Source organism: Bos indicus x Bos taurus, chromosome 27, assembly GCF_003369695.1.
Source record: "Bos indicus x Bos taurus breed Angus x Brahman F1 hybrid chromosome 27, Bos_hybrid_MaternalHap_v2.0, whole genome shotgun sequence".
NCBI classification, from domain to species: Eukaryota; Metazoa; Chordata; class Mammalia; order Artiodactyla; family Bovidae; genus Bos; species Bos indicus x Bos taurus.
In genome coordinates this window covers 39,813,548-39,828,765 of record NC_040102.1, presented here as the reverse complement: position 1 = coordinate 39,828,765, position 15,218 = coordinate 39,813,548, and the positions used below count along the sequence as shown (strand labels likewise).

Genomic DNA, 15,218 nt, shown 5'->3' with positions numbered 1-15,218 from the left:
GCTGTCAGCACAGCTAGCGTGGTGCCTGATCAGCACTCAGTTAACCATGGTTACGTCAGCGGATATAGGTGTTCAGGCACATCACCCCTTAAGGTCCCAGTTACCTGGTCTCTCCGGTAGGATTTTTTGCGAGGATTGGAGCCATCTGTAATTCTGTTTCTGACACAGAGATGACTGGCCACGTGAGGCTGTTGAGCACCTGAAATGTGGCCAGTGTGTCTGAGGAACTGAATTTTTTATTGTATTTAATTTTAGTTAAATTAACTTTCAGTAGCCACATGTGGCTAGTGGCTGCTGCATTGAATGGCACAGCCCTATAAACTCAGCTATTAATATTTTTTCAATATTTGTACTTTTCTTTATTTCCCTTTTCCTTCAGCCTTGATTCACCTCTTCTATTGCTGTTCAAATAGCTCCAATTATCTCTTTATGTAGCCCGTAAATAGACTGCAGGAGAATGTAAACAGAATACTGGAGGGCTGTGATTTCAGTCAGTGTTCAACTTGTTTTCCTTCTGGGTGGCACTGTTTTTCCTGGGGCTTGCCAAAGACTTAGCGCTTATTTTGCTAATGCACACTTTGCACAGCTCAACCAAGACTTGCCCAGAATCCCTGTGGACTGGGCTTGAGTGCTGCTCCTTGCGGCAGTCTTGCCGAGGGAGAGGACGAGTTCTAATCTAGTCTAGCTCTGCACGCCGGCGTGGGTTCCAAACGGACACCGTCTCTTCCAGCCTTTTCCAGCCGGTTTTAACTCTGCTTAAGCATGTTGAACTGCAGAGAGGCAGAGAGGAATAGTGGACTGTGCTCTGCCCTGTGGAAGCCTCGGTGTGTGTTCTAGACAGCGCGTGCTCTCTCTCAGGAGCGCCTCCTGCACGCGTCTGCGCTGCTCAGTAACCCGGTGCTGGGCGCACAGGACGTCCTTGGAAGGTGTCTGAATACGGTTCAGGGAAGACGAACTGGAAACTCAGAACGTCTCAGGTGGCCTCTGCTTTCGTTTATTTGTATATTTGAGGGTTGAAGCAAACTTGAGGGGGTGTCTAGAACTTGGGAGAGCCACGTTGGCCGTGATGGCAAGCCCTCATAAACACGTCAGCTGGAAAACTGGCCTGCAAATATGAGAGTGGGGTGTCTCTGTGGGCTTCTGGCACTCACTCTGCTGTCTCTGGAACCGAATTTCTGATCGTCCTTCCCGTTCACCTTGCCAGTCCTGCCTCCCTTCCTTTTTCTGTTCATCCCTAGAAAGGGGGTGAAGAAATTAAATAGAAGACCAAGTCAACCATCAAGAAAAGCTGTTTAAAATTTTTCTTTTATTGAAATATAGTTGATTTACACAGTTGGATTAATTTCTGCTGTACAGCAGAGTGACGTGTGTGTGTGGTTGCTCAGTCATGTCTGACTCTTTGGGACCCCATGAACTGTAGCCCACCAGGCTCCTCTGTCCATGGGATTCTCCAGGCAAGCCTACTGGAGTGGGCTGCCATTTCCTTCTCCAGGAGATCTTCTTGACCCAGGGATCAAACCTGGGTCTCCTGAATCTACCTGCATTGGCAGGTGGATTCTTTACCACTGTGCCGGCTGGGAAGCCGTGTGTGTGTGTGTGTGTGTGTGTGTGTGTGTGTGTGTGTGTGTATCTTTTTCCTATTCTCTTCCTTTACGGTATCACAGGATATTGGATGCAGTTCCCTGTACTAAACAGTGGGTCCTTGCTTTTTAATCCGTTCTATTAATATATACAGTGGTTTGCATCTGCTAATTCCAAACTCCCAATCCTTCCCTTCGCCACACCCCTCCCCCTTGGTAACTCAAGTCTGTCCCGCCAAGAGAAATTTCTGAACCAAGGTTTTTTTCCCCTTCGAATGGTTTCAGGTTGTGACTGACTTTTATTAAATAAGCACCATCATCATAGTTAATATTTATGAAGTGTGTGTTACCTGCATATTATGCCAAGAGCGTAAAATGAGTTCTGTCCCCTCATCCTCACAACAGCCTGAAGAGAAAGGCTCTGTTGTGGCTCCATTCTGCAGATGAGACTCCCCAGACAGAGGGGTTTGGGCACCTGGATCTATGAGGCAGGAGAGAGCGGGATGCGGCCCCCCTCTCTCATTGTGTGATGTCGGGGTTCCTTCCCTCTGCCAACTCGGCCAAGTAAACCCCCATTGTCTTTGCAGGGAGAGGGACGGAGCGAGGTTGCAAGTCTCAGAACCCACAGGATAATGAAAGGGTTTTCAAGTGAAAGCTGGAAACAATACATTTTTAACAAAATGGGCAGTTACTCTAATTGCTGTGCCCCTACTGTTCAATTCCTTTTTATGTCCTAATTCATTAAATTATGTGCACACACGGGCTTATCATTTACAGATGTATGCACTTTTAACGGGCTCATATGAAACAGATGTTTCACGAAAGGTAACCGAGAGCAAGTGATCTAAACCCTCCTTTAGTGGGTATCAAGTGAGTATTCTGGCCTGTCACCTGCAGAGTTTTCTGCTATTATTTTGAATTGCAGTGTCCAGCGCAGGGAGGAGAATTTGGTCTGTCCCCTGGAGGAACAAATAAAAACATAACGACCCAAAAAACAGACATCTGCATCTCAAAATAAAAGAGGGTGTGTGCAGGTGACAGGCAGGCGGTATTCACATGTGGGCTCAGGTGGATAAGAATGAGCTTTACAAGCGGTTGGAGGAGAATAGACCCATTGCATTACGGTAGACTTTTTCTTTTTTACTTTTTAAGAGCCTTATTCTATCTTAATCATCACAGTCTTAGAATTCATAACTGAGCAATTATCATGCTTTTTTATCCAGAATTTATCAGTTAATTATTTTTATTTTTAAAAAATATATATTTTGGCTGCACCGCATAACTTGTATGGTCTCAGTTCCCCAGCCAGGAATGAACCCAGGGCCCCAGCAGTGACCTCGGAGTCCTAACCACTGGACCGCCAGGGAACTCCCTAATTCCTTATTTTTAGATGGATTGCTCCATCGCTGTTGTAACTGGCTGGAAAATGGATGTGCATCAGTGAACGTGATGTCAGATTACTGTCTCCCAGATTCTGAAAGAGTGAGGTGGGCTCTTTCCACAGGCCCTTCCTGGCTCCACGTAAGTCCCCTTTAGTTAATGATGACTGTAGAATGAGTTTCAGCTAGGTGTGCCTTAAAACCCAGCGCCTTACTCCCTTCCGAGGCTCCGTCTCCCTTGGGAGCTTTCCCGTGGCTGCAGGCGGGTGGTGCTGAGCTGGGCCCCTCTTGCGGCCGCAGGAGGCTGGATGCTCGCGGTGGGCTTCTCCATGCCCTGTCCAGGCCCTCCGCTGAGGCTTCTGGAGCAGCTGGAGGCTGTCCGAACCTCTCTTTTCACATGGCCTCCTGTGACGTGGGCTTCCTCACAGCGTGGGGCCCCTAAGCTCTTCACGTGGCTTCTCCCAGAATGAGCATTCCAGGAGATGCAGACAGAAGCCTTTCAGGATCTCGCCTCCTGTGTCACAGTGTTACTCTTGCCATATCCTTTTGATCAAAAAGAAATCAAAGTGGCAGCCCAGATTAAAGGGGAAGGGCCCACCCAGCGACGTGACGCTCCCTGGAGGTGTGGGTCCCTGGGCAGGCCCTCTTTGGAAACCACCTACGTACTAACTAGAAAGAAATGCACACCTCTTTCAATACACAGTCACATGGCCTGATACATCCACAGTGCCCTGCACTGGAAGACATATGTCAGCAACCATTTATGTCAGGACTTATTCAGAGTGTTGGGGGAAAATAGTAATCACGCCTCAAAGTCCACAGTGAAATTTATTGTTTATGGATTGTCAGTTCTCTAAACAACAACAGCAAAAAGCTGGAGCAAAAAGATGGCTGAAACTATGTCATTTTGTACGTTCAGAGCTGGACACCGTCACAGGTGAAATATAAAATGGACCATGAAATATTAAGTGGCATATCAGGTTTATTGCATATATGACCATGAGACTGTGTTTTATTTTGTCTTATGGAGCTCTAAAAAAAATCCATGTAATGGATTAAAGGTATTAAAACTCCCATATTCCGCCTGGCTCTAGGCCAGAGAACAGGGCATGATAAATAATCCCAATAGACAGAATATGTAGGAAGGAATTTTAAAATGTATTTTCGATAGACATATTGACCTCCCTAACTAATAAAAATGTATACATGAGGTTAGTTTTGAAGGAAATGTGCAGACCTCACACATTTATAGTGTATGTAAATACTGCATACACTATAGTGCTAGAATCCTTAAAGTATTTCCCACATCTCTGTGACATATGGCTGTCATATTCTGTCTTTACTCTAGAAGCAAAGCATGGATTTTATATATTTTATTTACATGTGCATTTACTCTGGGAAGGAATAATTTTATTTAAAGCAGGAGCCAAATCTGGGCGGTAACCTATTTTGTAAATAAAGTTTTATTGGTACATGCCCCACCCCACTCATTTACTCACTTGCCTGCAGCTGCTCCCCAGCAAGCTGCAGAGCTGAGTGGCCGTGACAGAGACCATATGTCCCACACAGCCTGAGATACTTACTGTCTAGTCCTTTACAGAAAGAGTTTGCTAATCTTGTCTTAAAACATTAAAAAAAAAAATTGTGGGACAGTTAGACTAGAAATGAGTGCCTTGTTTCTTGGTTATAATCATGTTAGGTGGATTCCGGAAGCCAGTTCTGGACCAAGCTGGTCCCCAGCTCTGTGATCTTGGCCAAGTCATTTAACTTCTGGAAGCTTCAGTTTCCTTCTGTGAATGAAAGTGGAAGTGAAGTCACTCAGTCCTATCTGACTCTGTGCGACCCCATGGACTGTAGCCCACCACACTGCTCTGTCCATGGGATTGTCCAGGCAAGAAGACTGCAGTGGGCTGCCATTTCCAGATCTTAGTGACCCAGGAATCGCACCAGGGTCTCCTGCATTGCAGGTGGATTCTGTACCAACTGAGCTCTCAGGGAAGCCCCCTTCTGTGGATAATGGAGGTTAAAAATCTGATAGTGATACTGATCTCTGCTCTTCTGTACACTTATGCCACGAGGGAGCAAGGGAGGCAATGTGATGAAAACCCCCCTGGGGTCCTGTGTCACCAGGTGGGCTGCTGGCGGCTGACAGTGGCTGAAATGGCCATCACGTATTCCATAGTGCACAGGATATCTTGGCAAGGATGTCTATGCAAACTTCATTCTTACGCTCATTTTTCCACCAACCTTTATTGGGCACCTGCTGTGTACTTTTAGTCACTGAACATTCAAAGACAAGGCAGCTGCAGCCTCTGTGTGCTGGTGACGTGCCCAGCCATGGCAGCCTCGGGGACCATCTTTGCTGTCTGGTATTTTTAGTTGTCCGTCTGCGTGGGCCAAGAACAGTGTCTCCTAACTTCTTTTTAATCCGGCATTTAGCACGATGTCTGGTCTTGCCGGTTGCTCAATAAATACATGTCAGCACTTGGATGTTGCTGGCTCGTAATCATGGTCCCGTCCGTCTGCACACCCCCACCCCTGGTGGCCCATCCAAAGTGCTGGAACTTTCGGTTCAAGCAGTCGTGGAAGGCTCTCAAGCTGATTGAGATCGCCGTGGCAAGGAGGCGTTTGGGGAAGCTGTTCCAGGGTCTGTGCGCACGGATTGGGGTGATGCGCAGAGCTGGGTGGAAGCCACACCTGAGTGGGAGGGTGAGGAGGTCAGGCTGGCACGGTGCTCCGCTCCTCTTAGCCTAGGGAGGACCACATGAGGAGGGATGAGTGTTCTGAGCAGGACGATGGAAGGAAGGGGCAGCATCAAGACTCCTGTTGATGTTTTAATTGGAGCAGTTGCTTTACAACTTTGTGTTGGTTTCAGCTGCACAACAGCATAAATCAGCTGTAAGTATCGTTGTTGCTGTTCAGTGGCTCAGTCGTGTCAGACTCTTTGCCACCCCGTGGATGGCAGCACTCCAGGCTCCCCTGTTCTTCACTTTCTCCTGGAGCTTGCTCAGACTCATGTCCATGGAGTTGCTGATGCCAGCCAGCCATCTCGTCCTCTGCCGCCCTCTTCTCCTTTTGCCTTCAATCTTTGCCAGCATCAGGGCCAGCAAATACATATTTCTATAGATAAAAGAAATATGCCCTCCCCGGGGAGCCTGCTCCCCTATCCCACCCCCAGGCCGTCACAGCGCACCGGGCTGAGCCTCCCTTGCTCCACAGCGGCTTCCCGCAGCTCTTTCACACCTGGTTGTGTATATGTGGATGCTACTCTCTGAATCCGTCCCACCCTCTCCTGCCCCCGCTGCATCCACACATCCATTCTCGACGTCTGCGTCTCTCTCCTGCCCTGTGGATACGTTCATCTGTACCATTTTCCTGGATTCCATAGATGTGCATTAACAGGCACTATTTGTTCTTAGCATATCAAGACTTGCGAGTGATGTGGAGAAGGGTGATGGGAGGTGAAGACTGTTGAGGTTGATCAGCACAGGCACGAGCCCCTGATCCTGGAACGATGGTAACTCTGCTTGAAGGGCCGTGGACAGGCGCTGGGCCCAGTCCTTCACTGTGATTCATCGTTGAATGTGCACGGTGATCCGGTGAGGGCTATGAAGTTTTTACAACAAGTGGAGACTCAGAGACATTAAGGAACTTCCCAAAGTCACACAGCTAGAATTAGGACTTGAACCCAGACCAGCAGGCTTCAGAGTTCACATTTCTAGCCACATGCCTCAGCTTGTCTGTCAAGATGGAAAGTTCCCCAAAGAAAGGAATGTCCCCAAAGACCTGAGCCTTGAGGCCTTCTCACAGCTGGTGAAAGTTTCTTTGAATTATTTTTTCAAGTTTTCCGTAGCAATCTCTTCTTCTTTTTTTAAAAAGCTTTACTGAGATTAAATTTACATATCATTCAGTTCAGGCTTTTAAAGTATACAATTAGTGGGTTGTAATATATTCACAGAGTTGTGCAACTACCACCACTATCTAATTTTAGAACACTTTCATCATCTTGAAAAGAAAATCATAGTGGTTCATTTTATGTGTCAACTTGCCTGGGGTGCCGTGGGGTGCCCAGATACTTGGTCAAACATTATTCTGAGTGTTTCTGTGAAGGTGGGTTTTTTTGGTCTCTCTTTGCTTTTTATTTTATATGGCAGTATAGTTGATTTCGGAGAAGGCACTGGCACCCCACTCCAGTACTCTTGCCTGGAAAATCCCATGGACAGAGGAGCCTGGAAGGCTTCAGTCCATGGGGTCGCTAAGAGTCAGACACAACTGAGCAACTTCACTTTCACTTTTTACTTTCATGCATTGGAGAAGGAAATGGCAACCCACTCCAGTGTTCTTGCCTGGAGAATCCCAGGGACGGGGGAGCCTGGTGGGCTGCCGTCCATGGGGTCGCACAGAGTCGGACACGACTGACGAGACGCAGCATAGTTGGTTTACAATGTTGTGTTAGTTTCACATAGACAGCAAAGTGATTCAGTTACACATACATCCATTCTTTTTCAGATTCTTTTCCCATATAGGTTGTTAAAGAATATTGAGTAGAGTTCCCTGAGCTCTACAGTAGGTCCTTGTTGGTAATCTATTTAATATACAGTAATTGTGTGCTCAGTCACTTTAGTCATGTCTGACTCTTTGCACTCCTATGGACTGTAGCCCGCCAGGCTCCTCTGTCCATGAGATTATCCAGACAAGAACACTGGAGTGGGTGGCTGTGCCCTCCTCCAGGGGAGCTTCCCAGCCCAGGGACTGAATCCGTGTCTCTCCTGTCTCCTGCACTGGCAGGTGGATTCTTTACCACTAGCGCCACCTGGGCTGCATACAGTACTGTTGGTGTGTTAATCCCAAACTTCTGATTTATCTCTCCACACCACATTTCCCGCTTTGGTGACCATAAGTTTGTTTAGCAATTTCTTTTATTTTTTTTTTACTGTTTATTTGTTTATTCAGCTGTCAGGATCTTCGTGACATTTTGCGGGATCTTTCCTTATAGCACAGCACTCTCTCTGTGGCACATGGGTTCCAGAGCACAGGGTTTCCAGAGCACGGGGTTTCCAGAGCACGGGGGTTCCAGAGCTGGGTTAGGGTTAGTGGATTCCAGAGCACAGGGGTTCCAGAGTGCCGCGCGTGGGTTCCAGAGCACGGCGAGGGGGTTCCAGAGTGCGTGGGTTCCAGAGCGTGGCGAAGGGCTTCCAGAGCGCAGAAGTTCCAGGGTGCATGGGGTTCCAGAGCGCACCAGCTCAGCAGTTGCGCTGTGTGGGCTTACTTGCTCCTCTGCACATGGGATCTTCCTGGACCAGGGATCGAGCCCATGTTGCCTCCGTTGCAAGGTGGATTCTCAACCCCTGAACCACCGCAGAAGCCCCAGCAATTTTCTTTTTTAAGAACTCAAACGAAAGCACTTTGACGCCCTTGTCCCTCTCACATGAAGAAGCAGTGAGAAATCACTGTTAGGGAAGAAGAAAAATCAGCCATGTTAGAGCATCTCTCTAATCTGAACACACCATGTAGAAACATAAGAATCTTTGAAAATGAAATCTCCCCCAATGCGTCCCTTGGAGCAGATGTGTGTCACCATCTCCCTCGCTAGCTCAGTCATCGGGTTCCTCCACTAGAAGCTCTGTGGGTGTTTCCGGTCGCCCCCTACGCCCTGGCCTTCCCGGAAGACCCGCCCCTCCTGAAGGCATCCCGAACCTGCAGACAGGGACAGCAGAGCCATCACACAGCCTCTGGTTTCCCTCTTGTGCCAGATACATCCTGGCTAAGGAGGTGGAAGTGGTCCACTGGCAAGAAAGGGAGCAACCGCCCAGGGAGGGGTCGGGATCCCTCCTCTCCCCTCCCCAGCTGAGCCCCCAGGCTGGGGGTGGGCGAGCCACGTGTGGCCTGAGTTGCACGCAGAGTCGCCCGCCCTCGGAGCCTCGTCTTGTATATTCTCGGCAGGGAAGGTGAGGGAGGTGTTCCCGCCTGCTCTGTGCATGCCTCCTGACCCCAGGGTTTGCTTCTAGGGGACTTTCCTACCGCACTGCTTTGACTGGAAAGGAGCAAGCGCATTCTTGCTCCCCCTTTGGCTTCTTTCTGTTTTAGTTTTCCAGTTTTACTTTTAGTCCTTAGGCGTGGGTCTGCTTGACATGGTCTGTATTGTCTCAAACTTGCTGCCAGGGTCTCTGCCAGCCTCCGGCCAAAGAAGCTCTGCAGGATCACAAGACAGGATGTCAGTGTCCTGTCCTCGCCCCGCACCGGGGTCACACCCGTTCTCTTGAACCCAAATCACGTGCCTGCCAATTCCTGCTTATCCGCTCCCTACTGTGTGACCTCGAGCAAGTTCCCGCACTAGTCCTCACCTCCAGTGTCTTGACAGGAAGTATTTTTTAGAAATAATGACGAGCTCACTCATAGACCCATTATGGGGGTCAAATGAATTAATACATGTCAAACGCTTACAACAGGATGGGGGTGGTGCCTAGCCCTGCGTACGTGCTCCGTGAGCGTCGCTGTTAATATCGCCCTATCATACTTGTTTGCCGGGATGAGTTTCCTGTCGTCTAAGGTGTTGGTCACATTAAGACATGGCTTGCCTACCTGCTCCCAGATACTCCAACAAAGACTCAAATGTCATGTTCTGTTGTTTACCTGGTGTGAGCCCAGCGGTGTGCTATGCATGCTTGTCATCCCCATTTCCCAGATTAGGAAACTGAGGCCCAGGAAGCTGACCTGACCTTCATTTGTACCATTTCTTTCTTTCTTTCTTTTTTTTTAGATTCCACATGTTAACGCTGCTAAGAGGCAGCGTCAGGAACTGGGCCCCTGCCTCTGTCTCCCTGGCTGCAGGAAATTATTTTTTTTTTTGTCCTAAAGTTCGTCCCACAAGGAGTTTCCTTACCTTTGAGCAGGGTTCTTCAACCTCAGCTTATTTCTAATCTGGACCAGACAGTTCGTCGCTGTATGGGGGGTGGGGGAGGGGTGTCCTGTGCACTGTGGGATGTTTGTTATTTGCTCTTATTTATTTGACTGCTCTGGGTCTTAGTTGCAGCACTGCTGTAGGATCTTTGTTGACACATGCGGGATCTAGTTCTGTGACCAGGGATCGAACCCCGGCCCCCTGCATTGGGAGCTTGGAGTGTCAGCCGCTGGGCCACCAGGAAAGCCCTGTATAGTTGATTTACACTCTTGTGTTAGTTTCAGGTATACAGCAAAGTGAGTCAGTTTTATATATATATATATATATATATATATATATATATATATATATATATATAAAGTGGATATGTGTTTTTTAGATTTTTCCCATGTAGATCATTACAGAGTTTTGCATAGAAGTGACCTGTGTTAACTATTGGTTATCTATTTTATATATAGTGGTGTGCATACGTCACCCCAGTCTCCCAGTGTAGCCCAGCTCCCTCCCTTCCTCCTTGGTAACCATTAAGTCTTGTTTTCCACGTTTGAGATTCTAGCTCTGTTTTGTAAGTAGAGTCACTTGCACCACTTCGTTTAGGCCCCACATATAAGCGGCACTGCCTGGCACCTGTCTTTCTCTGACTTACCTCACTCACTAATGATAATCCCAAGCTCCATCATATTGCCGCTTGTGTGCCTACTAAGTCACTTCAGTTGTGTCCATTCCTTTCTCCGGGGGATCTTCCCAACCCTGAGAGTATGTGTGCAACTTGCCTGGCACAATGTTCCGTAAGTGATGGTCAACCCAGACCTCCCCATCCGTCCACTTTTCCCTGGGACTGAACCCTCATCTCTTACATCTCCTTCATTGGCAGGTGGATTCTTTACCACTAGCACCCCCTGCTGCAAATAGCACTGTTTCATTTTTTATGGCCGACTAATATTCCATTATATATATATACATGTGCCACATCTTGATCCATTCCTCTGTGGGCATTTAGGTTGCTTCCGTTTCTTGGTTTTCGTGAAGAATGCTTCTGTGAACACTGGGGTACATTGTGGGATGTTTGGTAGCATCCTTGGCCTGTGATCAATAAATGCCTGTAGTTGCCCCCAGTTATGGCAGCCAGAATCTCTCCAGACCTTGCCAACTATCTCTTGCTGCTGCTGCTGATGCTGCTAAGTCGCTTCAGTTGTGTCTGACTCTGTGCGACCCCATAGACGGCAGCCCACCAGGCTCCCCCGTCCCTGGGATTCTCCAGGCAAGAACACTGGAGTGGGTTGCCATTTCCTTCTCCAATGCATGAAAGTGAAAAGTTAAAGTGAAGTCACTCAGTCGTGTCCAACTCTTAGCGACCCCATGGACTGCAGCCCACCAGGCTCCTCTGTCCATGGGATTTTCCAGGCAACAGTACTGGACTGGGGCGCCATTGCCTTCTCCGAACTATCTCTTAGGGGGCAAAAATCAGTGTTAGTTAAGATCCACTGTTCAATGTTTAAAAAGTTGGAGGGAAAAGTGGACGGATGGGGAGGTCTGGGTTGACCATCACTTACTGAACACTGTGCTGGGCAAGTTGCAAACATACTGTCTCTTTCACCAGCAGAAATTTTAGGATTATCTGCAGTGTCCAAGAGGACACTGGGGTAAGAGAAGGAAAGAAAACTCTCTGGCCACTAAAGTAATCAGGGGCAGAAGAGGGATCCCAGCCAGGCGGTTCTGGCAGCAAAGCCCATGACCTTCCCATCACTTCCTCAAAGGGTTTTCAGCAGGTTCAGGGCATTTTAGTTCTTTTTAGGAAACAAGAAAACCCAGATGATGAGGATTGAATTGGTTTCTAAGTTATTTTGAAGCCACTAATATGAGTGTATACCTGTAAAATAACAAGAAAATATAACAAAACGACACTTCTTTGCAGCAAATGGTGACCCAGTAAGTACAGCATTACTTTGTTGCAAAAGAGGGGTTGGCTACATTCTAGTGTCTTTACCCTTGAACTTACTCAGAGCTGGGAAGAGTGGCAAAAATTTCCATGTGACAAAATGTACTCTTTTAAAACTATTCCCCTAAAGTATCCTCCCCTCATTACTTTTCTGTAAGGCTGGTATCAGTGTGATTTTCAAATATATTTATGGGATATAAGCAAAGAATTGTATATCTAAGATGATATACATTTTAATGCTCTTGTTTTAATTCACTGTGGGTGTAAGAAATTTGAGCAGATAATAGAATGTCATTTGTTAGTGTAATAATTGCTTTTTAAGAATTATGGGAATCCTGATTGGAAGTAGAATATAAGACTGAATCATTTGGTGTGGAGATTAACTCTTCAGGGACCTTCCTCTTGCGATGCAATTAGCTTCATCCGTACTGGACTCCAGAGACTGGGTCTAGCGTTTGTTGCGTTAACGCCTTCCATTTCTGATGCCTCTCTGCTCACATCATTAATAAGTAGTTAGATGTGTCGGGCCGTTAAGTGATCTTAAGAGAGAATTTATTTGAACCTGTCACAAGCTATCTTAGTCTGTCCTGGAAAATAGTGATCTAAAGCATCGTCTGTTACAAACGTCACCTAAAACAACCTAGGAGATAATTTTTGACTATGTTCCTTGAAGCAAGAAAGCATATTATAAAAATGAAATGTAGGTGTTGAATGTGTCATAGTCCCTTAGGAAAATACGACAGCGCTTCCCATGGTAAAAGTCAGTCCCAGGAATAATTTCTGCTGCTGGCCAAGAGCCCAGGCAGGTGTAGCTGCAGTACAGGAACATCAGTGGATCCTCCGCCCATCTCTCTCGATAAGGCCTAGACTATCTTGTCAAATTTAACCATGTCTTGATTCAAGTCAGTGTTTGGAAAATTATAAACATCGATTAAAAGAAAAGGAGGTACCCAACCCTGCAGTTCTCCAATGCCAGTAAATAGGCCCTAGCACATCACACCTAGCGATGTTCCTAGCAGAGGAAGGAGATGGGTTAAAAACCTTTAAAAGCTGTGGGTTTGAGTGAAACAAGAGTAATAAGGAGACTTCCCTCGAGGCCCAGTGGTTAAGACCTCGCCTTCCAATGCAGGGCCTGTGGGTTCCATCCCTGCTTCGCGAGCTAAGATCCCACGTGCCTCCTGCTCAAAAACACCAAAACATAAAACAGAAGCAATATTATAACAAATTCTATAAAGACTTTAAACATGGTCCACTTAAAAAAAAATCTTAAAAAAAGAGTATCTATTCAGCCAGTTAAATCTCTTGTAAAACTAATAGTCTTTGTGTTTAAATTTCTGAGATGCTAAGGCGCCTACTTCGGGGGCCCTCCCTTCCCTTTCCCCGGGGGCTGGAGGTGGAGTCAGTGCGGTTCTGCCTTAGTTTCAGACTAGGAGGCAGCCCTGGGCGCTTAGTATGTGCTCAGTAAATGGTGGGTGCTGTTAGTTCAGCTCTCCAACTCTGACCCCCATCCGCCAACTAAAACCCACTGCCAAAATTCCGTGGGAGAAGATGCAGGCTTCTGGTGAGCATAAACACACTGGCAGCCTGGAGATCTGAATAATGTACTAACTGCCCAAGGAGGGGAGGGTTCGGGGCGGCCCTGAGCAAAGGGGAAGCCGGCACAGTCCCCGTGCCAAATTGACTCAGCAGATTGTTTGGGATTCCGGAGAGGTTAGGACAGTAACAAGGCATTTTTATGTCCGGGTGTCTCCGATGTTGCTGCTGGGCCTGGGAATTATCTGGGGCTTTTGTTAACATGCCTGTTTGGATTCGGCAGGCACTTCTGGGGCGGGGCTGGCGGGGCGCGCGGGAGTCGCGCCTTCCACCGGGGTCCCAGGTGGTGCCGAGGCAGGGGCCGCAGCTTGGAAGGCCATCCTTCCTTTAAGGGCTTGAAAATCAAAGTCCTCCCCGCCGCTCTGGTCCCCTGCCTGTGCTCAGCACCTGTTGCCCGCGCGGTGAGAATAGCAGGGGTTCTCAGAGCGCCAGCCCCAGCCCTGGGCTAGCATCCCGGGCGACCCGGGCAAGCACACACTCCCTCAGGGTCACGGGCAGGTTACTGAGTCAAGACTGCCCGAGCCCGCCCCGGCGTCCCCCCCGCCCCGACCTCCCCTCCCCTTCCCCAGACCCGGGACTGATCTCGGAGCTGCTTAGGGATAACAAAGCCAGCAGAGGAGCGAGGCAAGACCGTTCCAAACCCGAGTTTTTTTCTTTGGCAATCACCTAATTTTCAAATGCGATTCACAGATTTGAAAAATCCCCCGAGTGTGGAAACAAACCGCTTTTCCTGAAAGATGATTAAAAGCAGACCCCGCCCCCACCCCCACTGGAAAATTAAATGAGCGGCCGCAGCGAGGTCCCCCGCGCTCACGTGTAAAGACTATTTTAATAGAAGGGCCGCGTGCGCGCGCGCGCATGCGTACGCGCCCGCAGCGCAGAATCTGGTTCTAATTACTTGTACTTTGGTTGAACTTTGGCGTTTCCTTTGACTTTCTCCCTAATGTATGTGAGCTGTGGGCCTTGCGATCCTGCAGTGCATCCACAGAAAAAGGAGGGGGGAAAATCCAGACCGGCTCTCTTCGGTGCCAACAAAAATGAAACCCAACTGAATGTTTTGACCAAATGCAACACTTTGCGCTTCTCCCTTAATTAGCTGAAACGACTCCCTCCCACCGGGTCCCGGAGCTCGAAATTCCCCGGGGGCCATGCAGGAAATGCCTTTTGCTTTACAACTCCGTTCTTTTTCTTTTAAGGCTCGGCTGCCCAGAGAGTGCATTAAAATGCTGTCTTAATCATCGAAGGTTCTAGTAAAAAAGGCAAGACTTTCATGACGCGGGATGCCTGCCCCGCCCGCGTCTAATTAGGCCCAAGTAAAACCCTGAAGTCTGTCAACATGGCTTACCCAGCTGTAAATTAATTCTCACAAAGAAAAAAAACCAAAGAAAAACAGTATACTGGGCCTTCTCTTAAAAATGTTATCTGCTACTTAATCTAACCTTTAGAAGAATGCCAAGCATGTTAGGAATTGTGAAGGGAGCTATTGTTAGAAGCTTTTTGTGTGTTTAAATGACACTCAGGTGTGTTGTAACAACAAGGACATTTATACTGTGTTTTCTCAGGTGAGTTAAGTTATAAGCACCAAGTCCTCTTAACATGCAATCGCATTATTATTTATTTATTTATTTTTTGCCCCCCCCCCCCCCTTTTTTGGAATAAATTAAACCTCCAGAGTTGTGACAGTGTTTAAGAAAGCTGTGACACTTGGGAGTGCTGATATTCTGCTTTTGTGCAGAATCTGGTCGGTGGAGACTTCGTTTAGTTTGCTTTTGTTTTGTCTGCAGACAACCTCGGAGTTTGGAGTCCTTCAGAGCTGTGCTTCTCAC

The 15,218-nt window shown here is 47.7% G+C and overlaps 1 protein-coding gene across 5 annotated transcripts in view; it reads left to right on the top strand.

Moving 5' to 3' along the window:
- The window catches only part of RARB (retinoic acid receptor beta), an 888,683-nt gene that overhangs the window by 716,811 nt on the left and 156,654 nt on the right, over positions 1-15,218 (top strand). The gene's annotated exons all lie outside the window — the stretch shown is intronic.